The sequence below is a fragment of the Mustela nigripes genome, chromosome 4 (assembly GCF_022355385.1).
Source record: "Mustela nigripes isolate SB6536 chromosome 4, MUSNIG.SB6536, whole genome shotgun sequence".
Classification (NCBI taxonomy): Eukaryota; Metazoa; Chordata; class Mammalia; order Carnivora; family Mustelidae; genus Mustela; species Mustela nigripes.
In genome coordinates, this window is record NC_081560.1 from 177427203 (window position 1) to 177451729 (window position 24527).

Below are 24527 nucleotides of genomic sequence, written 5' to 3' on the forward strand. Positions count from 1 at the left end.
AAAAAATCAAATACTTGTTTAGAAAAGATGGTAAACACGCAACATTTTTTCATAACCACAGTGGAAAATCTTGTCCCACCACTGTTTTGTATACATACACATATTTTGTACATGCATATTTTTGTCCTGAGGGAAAAATAAATGTAAATTATTCTGTACTCTATGTGAATAAATACTGAGTATTAGTAAATCTACATACTTTCAAAATGTGTTTTTTTAGAGCATTTTTAGATTCACAGCATAATTAAGAGGAAGATACAGAGATTTCCCATATGCTTACCTACTACCTCCATACATGCTCTATATAAGTTTTTTGCTTATAGCTTCATGTTATAATATACACTTTTTCAAAATTATTGTATTTTTCAGGTATCTAATATATCTGTGGCCTTTGCATCTCCCTGAAGTGATATGTTATGACTTCTGTATTTATGCTTTTGGGAATTATTAGAAAGTATGCTTATAAAATAGAATAATTTTATCTTATATAAACTAAATTTCAAGCAGTTCCATATAACTTTTAATGAACTACTTTTAATAAAGCACATTAAAATTTGATGGCCTCATTCAGCAAAATAAATAAATAATTTAACATTCTGAAAATGTACAATGCACAATATGAGGCACTGCAGACAACAGAAAAATGTTTATGCTACAGTCAGTGCTCTAGACTATCCTAGAATGTGCTGTGGAGGATGACATGAATTACCTCACTCTACCATTATTTAATTACCCCTTCCTGCTGCTGCTGCTCCTTCTTCCTCCTTCAGGCTGGTTCTGTTAACCCACAATTTCCTGCAACATACTAACTCATACATGTATGACGGCAAAGCTCAGGCACCATAAGATTCCAGAATACTTTTGACTTATCAAAGAAAGCTTACTTTTGGTATAATTAGTTATAAAGCTATTTTATTACAGTTACACATTTATATGTGATCATTCTCTCCACCATAATATTTGGTTAAATACCTCCAGTCTCCCACTGTATTGAATGAAGTATGTGTGTGGACATAAATGCACATGCACAGTTTTCATGAAATACTGAGAGAAAATGTGACTGACATATCATTTCATTATTTTCCTATGTATTCTTGAACTGTCAAGCCAATACAGTTGTCATAACACCCGTTGTTACTATTTTTTTTTTTTTTAAGAAGCTGACAGAGGTGGGAGGGGCACAAGGAGAGGGACAGGGAGAATCCCAAGCAGGCTGCGCACCCAGTGCAGAACTGCATGCAGGACTCCATTGCACAACACTAAGATCATGACCTCAGCCAAACCAAGAGTCCAACACCCAACCAACTGAGCCACCCAGGCTCCCCTGTTAATACTTTTTAAATAATGTTAGTTTCTTCCTCTGATTAAAAAAAATTAAAAATTCTAATTATGGAAAATTTAGGAAATACAGGAAGCTATATTATAAAAATAAAAAGCCTCATCCATACCCCATCAACTCTAACAGATGGCTACATCATGGAAGGACCACCTCTGTCTGGATGTAGAATGTGTCCCTCACGGCAGAAAGTTCCCTCATGCCCTTCCATAGTCAGTCCCATCCATCTACCCCAAAGCCTTGGCAACCACTCATTTGATTTATGTTATTATGGTTTTGTTTTTTCCAGAAAGTCATATAAATGGAAACCTATACAGGGTAGCCTCTGATATCTGGCTTCTTTCATTTGACATAATGCTTTCCAGATCTATCTATGGAAATATATTTTTGTTGTTCTTGGGTAAATATATATATCAGTAAGGTTGTTGGGTCATATGGTAAAAGAATGCTTACATTTAATAGTTTTCCAAAACTGCAGTACCGTTTATATTCCTGTCTGCAGCATATGAACGTTCCCATTGTTCTGCATCCTCATCAGCACCAGGTATTTTGATTTTTTTTTTTTTTTGTATTTTATTTTGTCATTCCAGTAGATGTGTGGTGGTATATCATTGTTGTGTTTGGTTTTGAGGATACCTAAATTTCTTTCAATATAGACGGGGCCTACCTACCCATTTATAGGTGTGTATACCTTCAAATGTTTACTTTTCTATAGACATATGCATTGACATCAACCAAGGGATTTATTCTGAAATAAAAGGCAAGGATCAGGGAATATCTAATACATGCCTATAAAACAAGAATTCAGAAAGTAACTTTGAGAAAAATATCTTCATAAAGTAGTTGTATTTTTCTAGCTTCCTACGAGACCTTCTTCAGTGAAATAACTCTGTTAACTACAAAATAAAATATTAATATCAGATTAATTTTTAACTTTTATAATAAAAAAATTAAGCACACAGAAATAGAAAAATGAATCATATCATCTAGACTTAGCAAGTGGTAACTCATGCCCAATCTTATTTCATCTCTATCCCCACTTCCCCCTAACCCCACCAGTGATTATTTTGAAGCCAAATCCCAGACATCAGAGATTAAATTTTAATGGAATCTCTGAGTTCTTGATTTATCATATTAGCATTGAAAATAACTATTTTAAAGTGTTTTAATTTTAAAAATCAATTTCTGGTATTTATCTCTAAGGTTTTGCTAGTTTTCTGGTTTGACCTATTTATATGTAAAATATTTGCTAAGTATATTATTCCAGGCACTTATCCAATAAGTAATGGGAAATCATCACAACTGAATAGAAATAAAAATTCATTAAGTGAGATTATTTTGTTTTATTGGCTATTCTATATGTAGTCTCTTTAGTAGCATTGTATAGACATCAAATTAAAACTATAGATTTTGCTTATTGAAGGTGCTACTTAAGTTAGCAAAAGAGGTCATTTGATCCATTTTCTATTTAGTATATTTTATTTTTAAAATTACACATTGAGTATAATCCTAGGATACTTTCTTAATTCTTATTACAGTACTGATGTAATTTTTCTCACTGGGTAGCTCAACTGAAGTACATAACCAGTTTTAATTAAGAATAAAAAAGGAAAAAAAACCACCTCACATCATTAGGAATTCTGATTTTTGCTGCTCTAACAAAAAAGACCATGAGCAATATGAGATTAGTCAGATGTGAGGAATGATAAGCAACCATATTAGGGACCACCTATGACTAACTACATTAATTAGGGAAGTAACCTTGACATTTTTCAGTCCAAGTATGAATATCTATAGTTTATTATATTCCAGACAGTATCCATTATCAAAGATGTAGGGCCAAATTAACTTTAATGTTGCTCTCTTCACAAGACATTCCATAGCTAGCAATAACATTAAGATAATGCTGTTAAAATAAGAATTTCAATTATAAGGCAGATGAGACTGTGAAAAACATGACAGCCTTAATGAGCAGTAGGAGTTGGTATTCATTTTGATAAGGAACATAGTTATCATAGATAGAAAGGAAAGAAAATACAGCATACAGCCTTTTCTTATTGTATCATGTCATCCTCTATTGATAACTGCTTTGGGTTCATATTCATTTTTATTCATTTTCCCAGACTGGTACTAGGATGAAGATCCTGTGACTCTTCCAGTTGCAGCAACAATACCTTCAGTTTCTGTAGTGCTTCATCCTTCCAAGTAGTTGGAAGCATTTTCTTTTATTTGGTCTTAGCACATCTTTGTTAAGAATGAAAGAGAGCTAAGGTAATGGTCTTTTCTTGCAGGTGGGAGAACTGGATCAGTAACTCAGTGCTAACATTGCAAACAGATTCAAATTACTTGAGAGATCACCCATTGCTAACCAGGGGCCCGATTTTAACCAAGACATGTCATGAATATGACTCAAGTACAGTATCATTGTTTGGGTTATATTACATATATCCTTGTTTTGGGCGGGGTACTTTCTTTTTTAAATGTTATTTTATTTTTTCAGTGTTCCAAGATTCATTGTTTATACACCACACCCAGTGCTCCATGCAATATGCGCCCTCCTTGATATCTACCACCAGGCTCACCCATCCCCCCGCTTCCAAAACACTCAGTTTGTTTCTCAGAGTCCACAGTCTCTCATGGTCCATCTCCCCTCCAATTTCCCCCAATTCACTTTTCCTTTCCTTCTCCTAATGTTCTCCATGTTATTTCTTATACTCCACAAGTAAGTGAAACGATATGATAATTGACTCTCTCTGCTTGACTTATTTCACTCAGCATAATCTCCTCTGGTCCTGGCCATGTTGACACAAAAGTTGGGTATTCATCCTTTCTGATGGAGGCATAATATTCCATTGTATATATGGACCATATCTTTATCCTTTCATCTGTTGAGGGGCATCTTGGCTCTTTCCACAGTTTGGCAAGTGTGGCCATTGCTGCTATGAACATTGGGGTACAGATAGCCCTTCATTTCACTACATCTGTATCTTTAGGGTAAATACCAAGTAGTGCAATTGCTGGGTCATAGGGTAGTTCTATTTTTAATTTTTTGAGGACTCTCCACAGTTTTCCAAAGTGGCTGTACCAGCTTGGATTCCCACTAACAGCATAAAAGGGTTGCCCTTTCTCCACATCCTCTCCGACATTTTTTATTTCTTGCCTTGTTCATTTTTGCCATTCTGACTGGTGTAAGGTGGTATTTCAATGTGGTTTTGATTTGAATTTCCCTGATGACTAATGATGGTGAACATTTTTTTATTTGTCTGATAACCATTTGTATGTCTTCATTGAAGATGTCTCTGTTCATGTCTTCTGCACATTTTTTGATGTGATTATCTGTTTTTTGGGTGTTGAGTTTGAGTTCTTTATAGATCCTGGATATCAGCCCTTTGTCTGTACTGTCATTTGCGAATATCTTCTTCCATTCCATAGATTGCCTCTTTGTTTTGTTGACTGTTTCATTTGCTGTGCAAATGACTTCTTGATGAAGTCCCAGAAGTTCATTTTCGCTTATGTTTCCCTTGCCTTTGGAGATGTGTCTTGAAAGAAGTTGCCGTGGCCAATGTCGAAGAGGTTACTGCCTATGTTCTCCTCTAGGATTTTGATGGATTCCTGCCTCACATTGAGGTCTTTTATCCATTTCGAGTTTATCTTTGTATAAAAAAAAGGGTATGAGTATACCCTTGTTTTTGACATTACAGTGGTAGAGAGAGATGGAACTAGTGCATGTCTCTGGTGGGAATAGTAAGATCAGAAGAGGAAAAGGCTGCCATAATAGCTATTTATCTTATCTGTTTACTGATAGCTAGCCCCTAAGTGTGGAACTACTCCTACACTGGCCGTCTTACTAACTTCGTTGGCCAAACCCATGAGTCATATGCAGTATAGTGTAATCATGGTTCTCCTGGTGTGGCTTAATGCAGAATCCCATGCCTAGGGCAGCTGCATGGAAGCACAGTTACCTATCCTGAAGCTTCAAGGCTGTTTTATACAATTAAGGAAAGCTAAGAGGGCATCCTGCTCATCTCATTTATAATCCATGTGTTTAGTGTTAGTCATCAGCTGTACCATTTTTGCCTCTGTGTTGTAAATTTTTAGGGACTGTAGTTTCTTCTTGTTCACTTTAAATTTTCACAATTCATGAGCAAATGCAGATTTTTCTTTGCATAAAGAATAAACCTATATGATAATTTTGGCTATTTTTAGTGGTCTGGAATTCTTTTCTGCTTCTGAAAAAGCGTAAAGACTATTTTGGTTTTAATTTACCCTATATATCACTATTCACCACTTATATAATTAATATAAACATTTTTTCTCAATTTCCTTATAAATATATTTCTCATGGAGCATTTTCATCCATATTGCTTACTCTAGAGCATGACCAATTTTCATAGTCTTTACTACAATATGCTGTAAAACACTCATAATGTTTGTGCTGTCTCCTTTCATATTTACTTAATCTATCATCACAGGGAGCATGGCTGATGCCTTTAAGTGAACCAATCGATTATACAACATTATGTTTAGCTTCCACAAGCAGAAATTTCATTTTCTCCCTTAGGAACCTTAATTCTAGAAATGAGCATTCCATCCAGATTCAGAATGTTCATTTATTAAATGCAAATTTATTTTAGCTTACACAATACATATTTAAATGATGGACTTATAGAGGAACAATAAAATGTATAAGGTGATTTATTAGCATCTATGATGATTTTAAATATAATAAAAAATGAAACTGATTTGAATTACAAATATTGCAGAAAATCTTTCAAGATGAATCACAGAGCTCAAACGCAAAGTTGATGTTCTTAAATTAATCGGTTAGTTAATATGTTGTCTAACAAACTAAAATATAATACCATATTAGTGGAGCAAATTCGCCAAACAGATCTTATGCTTTTTAAATATAAGAACATAGTGAATTTCAACCATATTCTTAAAATCATCTCATATCTGGCTTTTATAGATCTATTTTATTTTCTTTCCTTCTTTATCACTAGAAACAATGACCCAATGATTCCAAAATAAAGGAAAACTCACTATTTTTATTATTGTTCATTTCTTTTTGTCCTGTTATTTGTACTTAGAAACACCATGTTATCATTTACTAGGTTTCTTTTGTGTATTGCCTTGCAGTAGTCTGAACAGCTTCATATATAAATTTTTAAAATTAGCAAAAATTAGTCTCATACTCTTAGTAAAAATGTGAGGTATAAAGACAGTAAAAGACATATAAACAGTAGCCATGCTGAACAAAAAAAAAATGTTTTTTAAATCTAATATCACCTTCAAACTTGTAATTAATATTATCACTCTCAGAATATGTTTAAAACTGATATTTTAAAAATGTTACTTCGGCTCTCATCCACCAAAAGGAAGGAGAATATCTGGTTCATCAAATTATTAATCAGATTTAGACCTTAATAACATGTAAGCCTCTTGAATGAATGTTATTTCAGAATTGAAATAGAAATAAAGAGGAATGAAATCAAGACCAATGATACAGTCGTTTTACCTCTAACATTAAGAACATTAAGTTTGAAGTCAGAAAACTTAATTTCAGTTTTAGTTCTACTTTTTGCTTATGTGTATGTGACCTTGAGAAGGTAATTTAAACATTTCTGAACTCCGAGTTCCTCATTTATAAAACAGAGGTTAGATATCTTCTCTGCTTATCATTTAGAGTTCTTGTTGAATCAAATAAGGTTTGCAGCATTTAGGTGGCAAACAAAACATTGCCATGTAAACATACAGTATTCTAGCAGACTTCCTGTCTAACATTTTCATTTATATATTTTTAATAATGATTTATTGATTATCCTCAGTGTGCAAGGAACACTGCCAGACATTAGGGAAATAAAAGTGGGTAATATAATACCCAATAACCTGAAATTCTGGTGGGGAAAACATATAAATACATAATAAAATAATTTCAGTCATTGACTTTAACTGACTTGTTGTTGGTTGAGTGTTTTCCAGGTATAAATAATTACTTTATTGGCAAGAGGTATCATAAATGTTTAAAAGAAAGATCAAAAAGGAAATAGAATTAAAAATCTAGACATAGATCAAATTACATATGGAAATTTAGCATATAAAAAGTGGCATATCAATCAGTGGAGAGAAAAATGGGCTTCTCAGCAAATGGCATATGTGACTAGAAAAACAAAAGCAAAAACAAAAACAAAGGTGAATTACTCTATAAATTCAGAGTAGCCAAAAGTTTCCTAACTATGATTGAAAATCTAGAAGCAATAAGGGAATGATTAATAAAGTTTACTTTATAAAAAAATACTAAGAATTTTCCATGGCCCCAAAATTTAAAAGGTAAAATGAAAAATATGAAAATATTTACAGTTTATATCACGGACAAAGAGTTGATAGAATATGAAGAGCTTTTAAAATTAAAAGGAAACATTGGGGTGCCTGGGTGGCTCAGTGGGTTAAGCCGCTGCCTTCGGCTCAGGTCATGATCTCAGGGTCCTGGGATTGAGTCCCACATCGGGCTCTCTGCTCGGCAGGGAGCCTGCTTCCCTCTCTCTCTTTCTGCCTGCCTCTCCGTCTACTTGTGATTTCTCTCTGTCAAATAAATAAATAAAATCTTAAAAATAAAATAAAAATAAAGGGAAACAAAAAACCAATTCTATAAAAAAGGGATAAGAGTTACCAAATAGTTCACGGGAAAAGAAATGCAAAGGGCGTAAGAAATGGGACTGTATGTTCAAATTTACTCTTAATAAAAAGTGTAATTTAAATTAAGTTAAAATTAAAATTAAATTAAAATAAATGTTGATTGCCATTGCTTGTCAATGAGACTGTAAAAAATCTGAAAACATGGCAGCCTACTTGAGATAGGTAGAATATTGACTCCCAACGATGTCTATATCCTAATCCCCAGAACTTCACATGGCAAAAGGACTTTGTAGCTATGACTGAATTGAGGATTATGAGATGTGCAGATGATTCTGGGTTATTCAGGTAGGCTTCATGTAATTACAAAGTTCCTTACCTTAATTAGTGAAAGAGGAGAGTCCGTCAGAAGAGACATGATGAGGGAAAGAGAGGTTGGAGATGTGATAGCTAGCTTTGAAGACAGAAGGGGGCCACCAGCTGAAGACTATTGGCAGCCTCTGAAAGATGGAAAAAACAAGGAAACCAATTTTCCCCTGCAGCCTCTGAAAGGAAAGAGTCCTACCGGCATCTTGATTTTAGCCCAGTGAGACCTATTTTTTGACTTCTGGTTTCTAGAACAATAAGATAACAAATTTACATCATTTTAATCTCTTAAATTTGTGGTAACTTGTTACCATATCAATAGTTAACAAATACCATTCTCCAAGAGGAAGGTTGTGAGCAAACTGGCATTTTCATATCTTGATGGGAATGGAAATTGTACAGTGAATTTGGAGGAAATTTTTACTATATTTACATTTATACTTGCCTTAGTTCCTGCAAACCTTTCTCTGCCACTGTCAAAAATATGAAAAGATACACAGAAGGCTATTGTAGCCCATTTGTAATAAAAGAGATTGGTAACAGCCCAAATATCCATCAATAGTTGACTGATTGAGTTAAATGTGATACAACATTGTACTATTTGGTTATTAAAAATAGTATTTCGGTATTATGCTGTGAAATGATCTCAAACATTATTGTTAAGTGAAAGTGGCAAGGTAAAAGAAAGTATATTCAGTACCTGACTATTTAGCTAATAAGGGGGATTATATAAATATAAATAAATACACATATTTTCTTTTAAAAATTAAAGGATGTGTGTGCGTTTGGTGGTGATTGATAGGGCATGAAGGAAACAAGGATAAATGGTATATCCAAGTGTATTTATTTTGTAGATCTGGCCCTAGAACCAAACAAAAGCCTTGAAATTATAAAACAGAAATAAATAAATTCTGCAGAATTTGTTTTTTAAAAAGCATAAATAAATAAATTAAATTAAATCCACCTCCCCATCAACCCCTCCCCATTATTCTAAATAGAGATTGAGTCAGTGGCAGAACCAGAGAGATCCTGTTTTGTTTTGTTTTTTTTTAAGATTTTATTTATTTATTTGACAGAGAGAGAGAGAGAACACAAGTAGGCAGAGAGGGAGGGAGAAGCAGGCTCCCCGCTGAGCAGAGAGCCTGATGTGGGGCTCGATCCCAGGACCCTGGAATCATGACCTGAGCCGAAGGCAGAGGCTTTAACCCACTGAGCCACCCAGGCGCCCGAGAGATCCTGTTTCAAGTGATTTTTTAATACACAGTATTTGACTATATCCTTAGTGGGGTATATCCTCATGATGAAAAAGAACAAAGAAATCAATTTGGGGGCACCTGGCTGGCTCTGTCAGAAAAGCATGTGACTCTTAGCCTCAGGGTGTGAATTTGAGCTGCCTGTTGGGTATAGAAATTACTAAATAAATAAAACTTTAAAAAAAGAAATAAATTTATATTAATTATATTTTCAGATAGAATATATAATATTATATTTAAATTAGTACTGTAGCATAAAAGTAATTATCAGTATCTTTAGGTATCAAGATTTTCAATGTAAGAGAAAAGAAATACAAAAACTCAAAGAAGTTAAGTAAAACAACTTAATTTGAATGGTAACCAATTCATCACCATGAATTTATGGTATATTTTTTCTCTTTTAAAAAACTCTCAGTAGGGAGGGCACATTGATATTTTACACAGATCCCCCTGTTTTAAAGATGTGTTGCTCTGCTTCTGAGATGCTGTTGGCCATTTTCAGCTGTCAACCTATTCAGGGATTACCATAACAGAAGAGAGGGGCCTTCCCCAAGATCATGACCATTCCCAGGGCAACCAGTGTGTAGGTGTGATCCTTGAATGAGTATAAAAGGCTGGCCCTCTGGCCTAGCTAGGTTATTGAAAGATCATTCTAGCTCCAGATCTCCACATGGGTCTGTGTCATAGTTTAACCATTTTTCTCTGTCCAGTGCGGCTTCTTTCCTTTCCCTTCCACTTTTTTTTTTTCTTTAGTTCATAGGAACTCCATCTCCCAGGAAGTCTGCTTTTTTGGGAATAAATCTATGACACTGAGCTATGTTACCTAAAATTTCTTAGGACAGTGACCAATCCAGTAGCGGTAAATACCTCTCACATTTAGAATGAGATCTCTAAATACCACTCCCAGCAGACATCCTTAGAGAAATATCTGATTACCGCTCTGGGACAGGTAAAAGACAAGGAAGCCATGAAAGGCTTTTGTGCACATGTTAGAAGAACTAAGGAGCCAATTTGAAGACATTCTCATAGTTCAAAGATAGTACAATTTGAACAATTAACAAAACTCATGTTAACAAAAGTTATTACTACTACTAACAGGGAAGTAAGTATTTAGCCTACTTTTCTTATAAAACTCAGTAAATGTAGAGTAGAGTAGAGGGGAACTTCCTCAACTTGATGAAGAATATCAGCAAAAAACCTACAGCTAACACCATGCTTAATGGTGAGAAACTTGAATTATTCCCACTAAGATCAAGTACAAGGTAAGGATGTCCCCTTATCAACAATTATTTCCCACATTGTACTAGGAGTTATAGCTAATATACTATGGCAAGAAAAGGAAATAAAAAAATATACAGATTAGGAGGAAGAAATGAAACTCTCTTTATGCACACATGACATGATTGTCTATGTAGAAAATCCACAAGAGGGGTGCCTGGGTAGTTCGGTCAGTTGAGTATCTCTCCTTCTGTCCCTCCCCCACCCTGTTCATGCTCTTTCTTTCTCTCTCAAAAATATATATATATGTATATATACATATATATTATTATATATACTTATATATTATAATATACTTATTATACACATATATATAGTCACAAATGTGTGTGTATATATATAATAAGAAATCCAAAACAATCAACAAAAATACTCCTGGAATAATACACAATTATAGCAGGATTCAAAGATACAAGGTTAATATGCAAAAATCAGTTGCTTTTCTACATGTCAGGAATGAATAAGCGGAATTTGAAATTAAAGATACAATTGCATTTACACTACTACCCTCAAAATGAAATACTTATATATAAATATAACAAAATATGTACAAGCTCTACATGAAAAAAACTACAAAACTCTGAGGAAAAAAACAAAAAAAGATTAAATAAATAGATATTCTGTGTCCATGGATAAGAAAAATCAATATGTCAAGATGTCAGTTTTCCCTAACCTGGTCTGTAGATTCAAAGCAATCCCAATCAAAATGCTAGGAGGTTATTTTATGGATATTGACAGTCTGATTCTGAAGCTTGTCTGGAGAGGCAAAAGACCTGGGATAGCCAATAGGATATTGAAGAATAAAGTTGGAGGCCTGACACTACACGGTTTCAAGACTTACTACAAATCTACAAGACAGTGTGTTTGAGCAAAAGAATAGACATTTTTTATCAATAGAATGTAATAGAGCATCCAGAAATAGATCTACATGAATATACTCAATTGATCTTTAACAAAAGAGCAAAGACAATGCACAGAAGCAAAGCTAATCTTTTCAATCAATGGTGCTAGAACTGGTCCACATGCAAAAAAAAAAATAAAGAATCAAGGCACAAAGGATATTTGTGATAACAAATTAGAATAAGCAGGGACGCCTGGGTGGCTCAGTTGGTTAAGCAGCTGCCTTCAGCTCAGATCATGATCCCAGCGTCCTGGGATTGAGTCCCACATCAGGCTCTTTGCTTGGCAGGGAGCCTGCTTCTCCTTCTGCCTCTACCTGCCACCCTGTCTGCCTCTGCGGACTCTTGCTCCTCTCTCTCTCTGACAAATAAATAAATAAAATCTTAAAAAAAAAATAGAATAAGCAAAAACCAGTGAGAATCACTGCTTTAAATGTTGGCATAGTGAAGTTCTAATTAGTAAGATTCTGGTTAGTATGTTTTGTTTAATACTAAAAGCAAAGATAATGAATTATAAGGTATTTTATAATGTAGTCAGTAATATTTGAGTAAATAAAATTTTCTAATTGTGAACATATGAAGTCATTCTGATAAAAATTTAAATAAAAATATGAGTGTCATAGTATATGTAAATATATATTATTGTTTTCTATTTACTCATTACATATGATTTATTCTATAATACTTCTCACAAATATTGCTCCACACCCTACCCTTTTTACCCAAAACAAAACAAACAAAAGACTAAATTTGTACTAAATATGCTTGTGGTTTGGTTTTCACTGGTTTTTAAAGATTTATTTATTTATTTGAGAGAAGGAGCAGGAGGAGGGGGAGAGCGAGGAGAGAGAGAATCTCAAGCAGACTCCCTGCTGAGTATGGAGCCTCATGCAGGGCTCCATCCCAGGACTCTGAGATCATGACCTGAATCAAAATCAAGAGTCAGACACTTAACCAACTTAGCCACCCAGGCACCCCATATTGGTTTTGTTTTTGATTTTACAAATATTAGTTAATATTTGGAGGAAAGAAGCTTACTTTTATATTTTGCTCTAGTACATGAAGTGTCATCTCATAGATTTTTAAATTTTTTAATATTTTATTTACTTATTTTTAGAGAAAGAGAGAAAGCATGGGCAGGAGGAGGGGCAAAGGGAGAAGGAGAAGCCAACTCCCCACTAAGCAGGGAGCTTGATGCAGGGATTGATTCCAGGACCCTGAAATCATGAAGCATGTATTTTATACATATATATATATATATATATATATGGATACATATCCATAGCTAATAAGAAACTATGGATAAAGGAAATCCATGTTTTATATACTGGATAAAAGATAACAAAAACAGAAGATAGCAGCTGAAATTTTTTGTTCTACTTGTGTGAAAGGTTATCAACTAGTAAATAATGTGAGCAGAGCATGAAAATGACCAGTAATTCAAGAATAAATTGGACAAGGTATAGTTGGTTGTGTTTTTAACTACAGAAGGCCGGTCAATAGCTGGACTCAATTTGCTGTTGCTTCCTTCTGGAAAGCTCAGTTTGTTAGCTTTAGGATAGGCTCAGTCAATGGATTCTTTTTTACTAAGAGAAATGATCCACGGGAGGTCCCCCAAGGAGTAAAGTCATGAGAAAACACAGGCAGCCTTTCATGCCATACAGTTCTACTAGGGAAGTTAAGACTCTGACCTATTTGAGATAGAGTTTCAAAGACCGTGGGTTTGGAGCTCTTAAAAGAAAAAAAAAAAAAAATCAATTCACATTATCAAAAGAAAGCTGAAAACGATAACAAAAGGCTGTTTTTATTAGAAAAGCTTTTATTATAATAATACATTATTTGAAGTGCTTGAAATGGGCCTCAAATAATACTAAAATTCATATTAAAGAAGGTAATAATTACACTTTGTTAGTTTGCCTGTTTGTAGGTACCTTTTGCCATCTCCTAGTAGAACAATTTGAGGGGTGGGGAAGACACACAGATTTGGGTAAGATAAGAAGATACACGCATTCATTAATAGTATGTGATTTGACTTAGAGCAAAAGGATGCAGCACCCAGTGATCTCTATCTATGTATATATTTATATATATGTGCATATTGATAAGACAAAAAACCATAAATAATTTATCATGTTTAGTACTGCCGACAATTAAATTCTCCATTTGCACAAATAAGACTGAAGGGCAGTTTCCCTTTTGAGAGTATTACTGTTGTTATTGTTATTGTTACTATTTTCTCTCCTATTTCCAAAAAAGAACTGAAGATGAAAGGGACAAACAAAATAAATGCAAAGTTCTTTTGTTGTTGTTGTTGCTGCTGCTGCTGCTTCTGGGTTTCGTTTTTGTAGTTTTGGGGGTTTTTTGTTTGTTCATTTTTAGGAAAGAGTGGCACAGTAGAATAAACTTTGGGGTCAGACAGGATTGGGTATAAATTCTAGCTCTTTTCTCTTAAGTCCATTTTGGGTGAATTAATTCCGTTTTTTGAATTTTGCTTCCCAAAACTGAAAAAAGCACAGTAATGACTACCTCAGGATTTCTGTGAGGATTAAATGAGCTAAAACTGGTAAAATACCTAGCAGAATACCTGGAACAAAGTATAGGCTTGATAATGAACACATCTTTCCCTCTGGTTTTCCCCTCTCTAAGGAGATGGAGATTTCAAAGAACCTTGCCCAGAAGGGCTCTTTTCTCCCTCTTCCATCAAATCACTATCTTTTCAATATCTAAGAGTCCAGTAATGAAAGAGTATCCAAGTTTTATATGAACAAATCAGAAACACTCATTTATTTATTCAACACACTGTTTTTGAGCACCTACTCTGTGTAAGAAAGCTGGCTGTAGACTGTGGGGGATAGGAGAAGCGTTTGAAGTGCCCAACCCCAGCAAGAAGGAGCTTTGCTTTTTGGAAAAAGGAATTTAGAAATGGGGTAGAGGGTAGTGAGTGGCTCAGGTGGTTAGGCCCCCGGCTCTTGGTTTCTAACTCAGGTCATGATCTCATGGGTCTTGGAACGGAGCCCTTCATGGAGGCGTGCATCAGGCTCTGTGCTCAGTGGGGAGTTGCTTTGATTTTCTCTGTCTGCCCCTTCTGCCACCTGTGCCCTCTCTCTCTCAAATAAATAAGTAAATCTTTAAAAAAAAACCAAAACTCAGTTTTCTTCTTTCCTCCTGTTTTAAAAACCTTAGTAGATATGTCATTATATCTGAAAGTTGTATTCAACCTGGCTCAGACTGTGGTGATGACTTCTTTAAAAAGCCTGCCTAGTCTTTTGGAGAGTTGGTAGGATATGTATGACTTCATCCATGAAGACTGAAAATATACAGATGAGACAGATTAATTGAATGCAGAAAATCTAGTACTTCCTAAGTAATAATGAAATTAAGAATAAGAACTAGAAATAGTTCTTATATTTCTATTTCTAATAGAAATAAGAACTAAGAAATAATAAAATTAAGATTAAGGATTCATTGATAGAATAGTCACTTAAGTGAAAACAAATGCCACAGTGATATAGAACTCAAAATCTGAAAAAAATGGTCAGAATTTATAAATTTCTTTTTAAAGGACCAATTTGGGAAACTGAAATTTACTATTTAATTTCTTTTAATTATAATATGAGTTGGGGGGAAAGGGGTGTTTTTACATCCCATCTAAGGCTAAGGCTCTCAAAAAATACAATATAAAAATAAAATTAAAAAATTACTCCATACTTAGAAAGTAACTAACAATAAGTTATACTGACAGCTTCTAACTACAGAAAAATTTTAAATGTGAACAGTTAATCATGAAAACCACTCTGTAACAACTTCATTTTTTAAACTTCTTTAGTGGCTTAGAAAATAACAACTTGTAATTTTTATTTTTATTCATTCATTTTTATTTTCTTAAGATTTTATTTATTTATTTGAGAGAGAGAGCGTGCACACAAGTGTGGGGGGGGGTGCGAGGGCAGAGGGAGAAGCAGACTCCCCACTGAGCAGGGAGCCTGTCGCAGGCCTGGATTCCAGGTCCCTGAGATCATGGCCTGAGCCAAAGGCACACAATGAACTGAGCCACTCAGGTGCCCCATTTTATTCATTCATTTTTAAAACAGCTTTATTGAGATATAATTCACATTCCATGCATTTCACTCATTTAAACTGTACAGTTTAGTGTTCTTTAGTATACTCCGAGGTATGTGCAATCATCTCTGTAGCCCCCCCATATCCTCCCCCAGCCCTAATAATCACTCATCTACCCTACCCGGTAGATTCTCTCTCCCTCCATAAGGCTTTCTGGTGTTGATTATTGAGGACTGCTATTGTTCATTTGTTTAGTGACTTCTCCAAACTAATTTTGCAAAGATGTTATTTTTTATCATGTATGCTCCTTGAAGTCTCAGTTCTGCTATCTCAGCAGGCAAGTAGTGACAGGACGATACTACCTTCAACGCCTAGAGACAAAAAGGAAAATAAAAACTCCCTTGGTCTTTGCATATTGTCTCTGAGCTAGGATATTCCTTCATTGCTAGGTCAAACTGACTAGAACCCTTCTTAGCCTTAAATTCCTGCTTGTGTCCAGTTCAAAGATCAGCCCAAGGTTTAAGTTGAGAGTCCTCTCTGGTATTTTTTAGCGTGGGTCTGACCCTGGCCATGCATGTTGCACTCCAGATTCCCCTGTGAGCTCCAGAGCTTTTCACAGCTCTCTTCCCTAGCTTCCAGAGCTTTCCTCAGCCTCCTCATACTCGGGCTTTTGGGTGGGTCTGCTGTTTGCTTCATCCTTTATTCCTTGCCTCAGGCAGCAATTGGTAGCAGATGTCACCCAGAAAGCCACTTCACCTTAGAGGAACAAAATAAAAGTTGGTCTCTGGGGCGCCTGGGTGGCTCAGTGGGTTAAAGCCTCTGCCTTCGGCTCAGGGTCCTGGGATCGAGCCCTGCATCGGGCTCTCTGCTCAGTGGAGAGCCTGCTTCTGCCTCTCTCTCTCTACCTGCCTCTCTCTCTCTCTCTCTACCTGCCTCTCAGCCTACTTGTGATCTCTGTCAAACAAATAAATAAAATCTTAAAAAAAAAAAAAAAAGTCGGTCTCAGTGCTGGTGCCTTGGGGAATCAGCTGAGCAGTTTTCAAGAACAAGGTCTATGTTGCTTTTCCTGACACCAGGAACACAAGCCATTGTCCATAAGCTTGGGGACTGGGAGATGCTAGGCAGGTAAGCAAAAACCACACAATGCCTCTTACCAAAATTCAGTGGCCTGTTTCTTTATTCAGCACTCCTTGATTGACAGGGTTGTTTGATTGGGTTCTAGAGTTTCAAAAAAACTTGAATCTGTCGGTTTTTATCAGCTCAATTCTTGCTGGAGAGACCATTTCTTACAAGAGACCAATTCTTGGAGCTCCTCATTATGCTAATTCCATGATGTCATTTTTATTGCAAGTACTTAGGAGAACAGTTTGGCATTTTGTAGTAAGTCAAAAGATACACAAACCAGCAGTTTTCCTCCTCGTTATTTACTCTTGAACAGTGATTCTAAACTGGGGCCATTTTGCCTCGTCAGTAACATTTGGGAGTGTCTTGAGACATTTCTGGTTTTCATAACAGTGGGTATACCACTGGCATCTACTAGGTAGAAGCTGTGGATGCTGCTAAATGTCCTGCAGCACACAGAATAGTCTCTTCCCCACCCACCTCAAAGAATGATCTGGAAAAATTTACCAAAAGTTGAGAAATCCTAATTTAGAGAAATGGTTATTCATATGCAGAAGGAGAAAGCCCATAACCGCCCTGCTTATAATAGTTCTAAATAGGAAGTTGTTCTAACAACCTAAATAGCTATCAACAATGGAATAGTTATATTCTTATATAAACATTTATAGAATAATTTATAGCAATGAAGATGGTGAAGAAAAGCAAGAAAGTGTTTTCCCTAGATATTAAGAGTGGTCACTTGGAAAGGGGGTGGTGGTTAGTTAAGACTGGGAAAGGACTTGAGATCTGGGATTCTGGCAGTGTTCTGTTTCTTGAACTGGGTGGTATTACATCAGTGTTCAGTTTTTTTAAAAGCTACACACTAACACTTTATACTTTCACATACATTTTATAATAAAATAGACAAAAGCTGTCAGTAACTATTCTATTATGCTCCCTATTCTGATAGATCATGTTTTTCTTTCTAATGGAGATATAACATATACAATATAAAATTACTTACAGGTATACAACAGAGTGATTTGAAATTTGTATACATTGTGAAATGATCACCACAATAGGTCTACTTAATATATGTCACCATACAAAGTTATTATAGTATCGACTATATTCCCCATGCTGTACATTTTATTTCTGTGACTTCTTTATTTTATAAATGGAAGTTTGTACTTCTTGATCCCATTCACCCATTTCACCCCCACAAATCACTCCATCTGGCAACCACCAATCTGTTCTCTTTCTTTTTGTTTTGTTTTGTTTGTTTTGCTTATTTTTTTGTTTTGTTTTGCTTTTCAGATTCCACATAAAAATGAAATCCAGTGGTATTACTCTTTCTCTGTCTGACTTGTTTCATAGCATAATACTCTCTAGGTTTAGATCTATTGATGTTGTGACAAATGGCAAGATTTCATTTTTATGATTGAGTAGTATTCCATCATTGATCTACGTGTGTGTGTGTGTGTACACATGTACATACAGTTTTTTTTAAAAACTGAACTTATCTAACACTTATGATGGATATAGATAGATTAGTTGGGTAGATAGATAGAAAGAGGAAGAGAGGAAGGGAGAGAGAGAGATAATTATTTATTTATTTATCCATCTTTACCCATCAGTGGCTCCTTGAGTTCTTTCCATATCTTGGCTATTGTGAATAATGCTGCAGTGAGCAGGGAGGTACATATATCTTTTTTTTTTTTTTTTGAGAGTGAGATGGGGGACACACACAGGTGGAAGAGCAGAAGGGGAAGCAGAGGGAGAGGATATCAGGCAGATTCCATGCTGAGCACAGAGCTCAGTGCAGGGCCTGACCTCATGATTCTGAGATCATGACCTGAGCTGAAACTAGGAGAGAGATGCTTAACCAGCTGAGCCACCCAGGTGCCCCTATATAGATCTTTACAATTTAGTGTGTTTGTTTTATTCAGATAGATACCCATTAGTAGAATTGCTGGATCACATGGCAGTTCTATTTTAATTTTTTTTGAAGAAACTCAATGCTGTTTTCTGTACTGGCTGCACAAATTTACATTCTCACTAAGCATGTACAACGATTCCCTTCTCTCCATAGTCTCACCAAAGCTGTTTTGTTTTGTTTGTACTAGCCATTCTGACAGGCATATGGTGGTTATCTCATTGTGGTTTTGCTTCACATTTCCCTGGTAATTAGTGTTGTTGAACATCTTTTCATGTGCCTGTTGACCAATTGTATATCTTCTTTGGAAAAAATATCTTCTCAGAGCCTCTGTCCATTTCTAAGTTGGATTATTGTTTTTTTTGTTATTGAGTTATATGAGTTCCTTTTATATTTTGGTTATGAACCTCTTGTTGGATGTATGATATCCATACCTGATTTATCTTCTCTCATTCAGTAGATGACCTTTTCATTCTGTTGATCATTTCCTTCATTGTACAGAAGCTTTTTAGTTTGATGTAGTCCCTGCGCTCATTTTTGCTTTGTTCCCCCTTATCTTTGATTTCAGATCTAAACAAACAAAAAAAACATGGCTAAGATCTTTGTCAAGGAACTTACCACATAGGTTTTTTTCTAGGAGTTTCATGGTTTTAGGCCTTACATCTAAGGCTTTAACCCATTTTGAGTTAATTTTTATATATGGTGGATGATAGTGTCCAGTTTCATTCTTTGATATTTTTTTTTGTCTTTTTCTTCTTTTGTATGTACCTGTCCAGTTTTCCAAATAATATTTATTGAAAATAATGTCTTTTCCTCATTGTATATTCTTGGCCCCTTTGACACAAATTAACTGACCATATATAAGTGGGTTTATTTCTGGGTTCTTTATTCTATTCTATTGATCTACATGTCTGTTCTTATGACAATATCATACTGTTTTGATTACCATAACATTATAATACAATTTGAAATCAGGGAGTGTAATACCTCCAGCTTTGTTCTTTTTTATCAAGATTGTTTTGGCTATTCAGGGTCATTTGTGGTTTTATATAAATTTTAGAATTATTTGTTTTAGTTCTGTGAAAAATGCCATCAGAATTTTGAAAGGGATTTCATTGAATCTGTAGCTTGCATTGGGTAGTACGAACTTTTTAACAATATTAATTCTTCTAATCCATTAGCATGCAATATCCTTCCATTTATTTATGTCATCTTAAGTTTCTGTCATTAATGGCATAGTTTTCAGTGTACAGATCTTTCACCTCTTTGGTGAAATTTATTCCTAGGTGTTTTTCTCTTTGATGTGATTGTAAATCAGATTATTTTCTTGATTTCTCTTTCTGATAGTTCATTATAAGTGTATAGAAACATAGCAGATTTTGTATGTTAATTTTGTAATCTGAAACTTCACTGAATTTATTTATTTGCTGTAACAATTTTTTGGAATGTTTATGATTTTATATTTATAGTATCATGCCATCTGCAAAAAGGGACAGTTTTACTTCTTTTCAAATTTGCATGCTGTTTTTTTTTCCTTGACTAATTGCTCTGCCTAGGACTTCAAATATTATGTTGAATAAAAGTGGTGAAAGTGTGTATCCTTGTCTTATTCCTGATCTTAGAGGAAAAGCTTACAGCTTTTCACTATAGACGATGATATCAGCTGTGGGTTTGCCATGTATGGTTTTAATAGATCAAGGTACATTCCCTCTATACCCACTTTGTTGTTGTTTTAAATCATAAATGTATGTTGAACTTTGTCAAATGCTTTTTCTGCATCTATTGAGGTGATAAATGTAATTTTTATCTTCCATTTTGTTAATGTGGTATATCAGATTGATTGATTTGAAGGTGTTGAATTATCCTTGAATCCCTGGAATAAATCTCATTTGACCATGGTGTATAATCTTTTTAATGTATTGTTGAATTCAGTTGTTAATATTTTGTTGAGGATTTTTACATATATGTTCATCAAGGATATTATACTATAGTCTGTTTTTTATTTTGTTTTGCTTTTTATGGTGTCCTTGTCTGTTTCTGGCATCAGTGAAATGCTGGCCTTGTAAAATGAGTTTGGAAGCATTCCCTTCTCTTCAATTTTTTGGAAGGGATTGAAAAGGCTAGGTATTAAATCTTTTTGAATGTCTGGTAGAATTCACCAGTGAAGCCATCTGGTCCTGGACTTTCATTTGTTAAGAGGTTTTTGATTACTGATTCTTTTTTTTTTTTTACTAGTAATTAATCTATTCAGATTTTTTTCTTTCTCCATGATTTAGTCTTGGAAGATTAGAAGTTTCTAGGAATTTATCCATTTCCTCTAGTTTGTCCAAATTGTTAGTGTATAAAATTTGTTCCCAGTATTCTTTTATATTCTTGTATTTTTGTGATATCAGGTATAACTTTTCTTTCATTTCTAATTTTATTTGAAACTTTTTCAGCTAAAGGTTTATCACTTTTATTTATCATTTCAAACAACTTTTAGTTGTTTTGGTTTTTATTTTTTATTTTTTTTTTTTTAATTTTTTATTTTTTATAAACATATATTTTTATCCCCAGGGTTACAGGTCTGTGAATCACCAGGTTTACACACTTCACAGCACTCACCAGATCACATACCCTCCCCAATGTCCATAATCCCACCCCCTTCTCCCAAACCCCCTCCCCCCGGCAACCCTCAGTTTGTTTTGTGAGATTAAGAGTCACTTATGGTTTGTCTCCCTCCCAATCCCATCTTGTTTCATTTATTCTTCTTCTACCCACTTAAGCCTCCATGTTGCATCACCACTTCCTCATATCAGGGAGATCATATGATAGTTGTCTTTCTCTGCTTGACTTATTTCGCTAAGCATGATACGCTCTAGTTCCATCCACGTTGTTGCAAATGGCAAGATTTCATTTCTTTTGATGGCTGCATAGTATTCCATTGTGTATATATACCACATCTTCTTGATCCATTCATCTGTTGATGGACATCTAGGTTCTTTCCATAGTTTGGCTATTGTGGACATTGCTGCTATAAACATTCGGGTGCATGTGTCCCTTTGGATCACTACATTTGTATCTTTAGGGTAAATACCCAATAGTGCAATTGCTGGGTCATAGGGCAGTTCTATTTTCAACATTTTGAGGAACCTCCATGCTGTTTTCCAGAGTGGCTGCACCAGCTTGCATTCCCACCAACAGTGTAGGAGGGTTCCCCTTTCTCCGCATCCTCGCCAGCATCTGTCATTTCCTGACTTGTTGATTTTAGCCATTCTGACTGGTGTGAGGTGATATCTCATTGTGGTTTTGATTTGTATTTCCCTGATGCCGAGTGATATGGAGCACTTTTTCATGTGTCTGTTCGCCATCTGGATGTCTTCTTTGCAGAAATGTCTGTTCATGTCTTCTGCCCAGTTCTTGATTGGATTATTTGTTCTTTGGGTGTTGAGTTTGCTAAGTTCTTTATAGATTCTGGACACTAGTCCTTTATCTGATATGTCGTTTGCAAATATCTTCTCCCATTCTGTCAGTTGTCTTTTGATTTTGTTAACTGTTTCCTTTGCTGTGCAAAAGCTTTTGATCTTGATGAAATCCCAGTAGTTCATTTTTTCCCTTGCTTCCCTTGCCTTTTGCGTTGTTCCTAGGAAGATATTGCTGCGGCAGAGGTCGAAGAGGTTGCTGCCCGTGTTCTCCTCAAGGATTTTGATGGATTCCTTTCGTACATTGAGGTCCTTCATCCATTTTGAGTCTATTTTTGTGTGTGGTGTAAGGGAATGGTCCAATTTCATTTTTCTGCATGTGGCTGTCCAATTTTCCCAGCACCATTTATTGAAAAGGCTGTCTTTTTTCCATTGGACATTCTTTCCTGCTTTGTCGAAGATTAGTTGACCATAGATTTGAGGGTCTATTTCTGGGCTCTCTATTCTGTTCCATTGATCTATGTGTCTGTTTTTGTGCCAGTACCATGTTGTCTTGATGATGACAGCTTTGTAATAGAGCTTGAAGTCCGGAATTGTGATGCCACCAACGTTGGCTTTCTTTTTCAATATCCCTTTGGCTATTCGAGGTCTTTTCTGGTTCCATATAAATTTTAGAATTATTTGTTCCATTTCTTTGAAAAAGATGGATGGTACTTTGATAGGAATTGCATTAAATGTGTAGATTGCTTTAGGTAGCATAGACATTTTCACAATATTTATTCTTCCAATCCAAGAGCATGGAACATTTTTCCATTTCTTTGTGTCTTCCTCAATTTCTTTCATGAGTACTTTATAGTTTTCTGAGTATAGATTCTGTGTCTCTTTGGTTAGGTTTATTCCTAGGTATCTTATGGTTTTGGATGCAATTGTAAATGGGATTGACTCCTTAATATCTCTTTCTTCTGTCTTGCTGTTGGTGTAGAGAAATGCAACTGATTTCTGTGCATTGATTTTATATCCTGACACTTTACTGAATTCCTGTATAAGTTCTAGCAGTTTTGGAGTGGAGTCTTTTGGGTTTTCCACATATAGTATCATATCATCTGCGAAGAGTGATAATTTGACTTCTTCTTTGCCGATTTGGATGCCTTTAATTTCCTTTTGTTGTCTGATTGCTGACGCTAGGACCTCTAGTACGATGTTGAATAGCAGTGGTGATAATGGACATCCCTGCCGTGTTCCTGACCTTAGCGGAAAGGCTTTCAGTTTTTCTCCATTGAGAATGATATTTGCGGTGGGTTTTTCATAGATGGCTTTGATGATATTGAGGTATGTGCCCTCTATCCCTACACTTTGAAGAGTTTTGATCAGGAAGGGATGTTGTACTTTGTCAAATGCTTTTTCAGCATCTATTGAGAGTATCATATGGGTCTTGTTCTTTCTTTTATTGATGTGTTGTATCACATTGACTGATTTGCGGATGTTGAACCAACCTTGCAGCCCTGGAATAAATCCCACTTGGTCGTGGTGAATAATCTTTTTAATGTACTGTTGAATCCTATTGGCTAGTATTTTGTTGAGTATTTTCGCATCTGTGTTCATCAAGGATATCGGTCTATAGCTCTCTTTACAAGTCTCAATGACAAAGAGAAAATCCTGAAAGCAGCCCGGGAAAAGAAGTCTGTAACATACAATGGTAAAAATATTAGATTGGCAGCTGACTTATCCACAGAGACCTGGCAGGCCAGAAAGAGCTGGCATGATATTTTCAGAGCACTAAACGAGAAAAACATGCAGCCAAGAATACTATATCCAGCTAGGCTATCATTGAAAATAGAAGGAGAGATTAAAAGCTTCCAGGACAAACAACAACTGAAAGAATTTGCAAATACCAAACCAGCTCTACAGGAAATCTTGAAAGGGGTCCTCTAAGCAAAGAGAGAGCCTACAAGTGGTAGATCAGAAAGGAACAGAGACCATATACAGTAACAGTCACCTTACAGGCAATACAATGGCACTAAATTCATATCTCTCAATAGTTACCCTGAATGTGAATGGGCTAAATGCCCCTGTCAAAAGACACAGGGTATCAGAATGGATAAAAAAACAAAACCCATCTATATGTTGCCTCCAAGAAACACATTTTAAGCCCGAAGACACCTCCAGATTTAAAGTGAGGGGGTGGAAAAGAATTTACCATGCTAATGGACATCAGAAGAAAGCAGGAGTGGCAATCCTTATATCAGATCAATTAGATTTTAAGCC

General features: G+C 35.3%; 1 protein-coding gene across 1 annotated transcript in view; it reads left to right on the plus strand.

The window, feature by feature from the left end:
* ATRNL1 (attractin like 1) overlaps positions 1–24527 on the plus strand; it is an 806361-nt gene that overhangs the window by 579278 nt on the left and 202556 nt on the right. The window lies entirely within an intron of this gene.